The following is a 2,153-nucleotide window of genomic DNA, read 5'->3' as shown; positions in this document are numbered from 1 at the left end:
ATAAATCAATTAAAGCATTGTTGTTAAAGTGAAATACGCGTTTTATATGTATATACAATTTATTCTGTTAGGAAAGAGAGGCAAGAAATGGCATTTCTGCAGTGATTCGGCAATCTTCAAGAACTGCAGTACGAGTTTGCAGGTGCCAAGCAAAGGCTACCGATAAATTACCCTAGTAAATTTAGTTTTTCCCAAAACTCTTGCAGATTTTAAGAATTCAAGAATAGTGCCAATATGCTATCGAAACATGTTCATAGAGAATTTAATTTTAAAATTNATAAGCATACTTTCTATTTTATATATAATATAACATTTATAGAACATAATATAACATATATAGAATGTTATAACATTTTTAATAAATTCGTATTCTTTATATAAAATTATTTTTTTAAATACATAATATATATATAATATATAAAGATTCGTTCAAATTTCATTAATATTAATACAATATGTTTATTAAATTTTCGATATTAAAAATCTTTATTTATAATGATTATATAATTAATATAATAATTAGAATTCAATTAAACTTTTCAGAAATTGATCTAAATATCTAAAGATCTAAAAATAAAACAAATTTTATATATATTTATATTTGTTTAATAATATTTGATCTTGTTTATTTCTGCAGTGATAAATTATTATTTATAATAATTTTTACAGAATGTTAAAAGCCAAAATAAACACAAAAATTAATTTACAAAAATATTGAATGAACTTTAATTAGCTTACAAGCAATTTAAGTTTGCATTAGATGAAAAAAACAGATACAATAGATAGAAATAGAACTAATTTACTTCATTTCGTTTCACAAACTCGTTTTACAAACTTAAAATTTATATATCAACTGATTCTTTCATTTTGACTTCTAAAATACATTAATATTTGTATGCATGTTCATATTTTTATAAAAAAAATAAAAATAAAAAAAATCAACATAAACAATTATTTAACAAGATATAAATCTATATTACAAAAGTGATAAATAAGATAAAAATATTTAATTGGATTCTTTTCTATCATAATTGATTCTGAATAATATATATTATTTTATTCTTGTCTATCTTGAAATGTTCTATCAAAATGTGAATAAAAGATCAATAAAAATCATTCTTTTAAAAAAATAAAATTTCCATAGTATCTTTTTTATCTATAAAAAATCCTTATCTATAAAAAATTATATATATCGGATTATTATATTATCAACATTAGATTAAATTGAAAACAAATAAGTTTAATCTAATAATTTTTTGTTATAAGTGGATTCAAATAATAAATATCTGATCTTATATAATTATACGAACTACATACTAATTAAATACAAATTTCCAAGTTTGAATTTTCCATAACATCTACATTTTTTATTTACATATTTATCTTATAATTTTTTTGTTATGTATACATACAAATGAAATATAAGTATGAAATATATTTCACAAGTGAAAGTATTATAAGTGTAAACAATATAGGTTAACAGAATAAATACAAATACAATAGGTTATAAGTATTAATTACATATAATATATCAATATTTCTTATTTAATCTAAAATTTTGTATAAAATTCCATAAAAGAAAGGAAGTAAAAACAAATTATTTAATTTTGTAAATTATTTATATAATGTTATTAAAAATCTTAGTAAATTTTAAATTAATAAGAAATAGAAATTTTTGTGAAAAAATGCATTATATATATATATTATATATATATAAGAAGTAAAATTTTTAGTAAATAAATTTATCAATTTTTAATTCAAAAAACTTATATTTTATATTATGTTGTTTATTTTTATTACTATGCAATAAATCCATAAATAAACTAATATATAGATAAGTATACTTTCTATTTCATATTTGAAGATTATAAAACTATTCTTGATTCCCCTAGATTTTGATCACGTGATTTGCTTACGTTCAGTGATTCAATTCAATAAATATAGTATATGGATATGAAATATATTTTGTTTATATTTGATTATATATGAATAGTTATATTGTAACAATTTTTTTTTATTATTTAATATTAATATAAAACATTAGTAAAAAATAAAAAAATTGTCACAATAATATATTTATTCTACGAGTCGATAGATGGAGCTAAAAGAAAAGATTTTCATATATAATTTGGTCGTCTAAGTTATAATTATAA

Source organism: Apis dorsata, unplaced genomic scaffold (genome assembly GCF_000469605.1).
Source record: "Apis dorsata unplaced genomic scaffold, Apis dorsata 1.3 scaffold_235, whole genome shotgun sequence".
Taxonomy (NCBI): domain Eukaryota; kingdom Metazoa; phylum Arthropoda; class Insecta; order Hymenoptera; family Apidae; genus Apis; species Apis dorsata.
The sequence above is the reverse complement of the archived record's forward strand: the minus strand, read 5'-3'. Positions refer to the sequence as shown.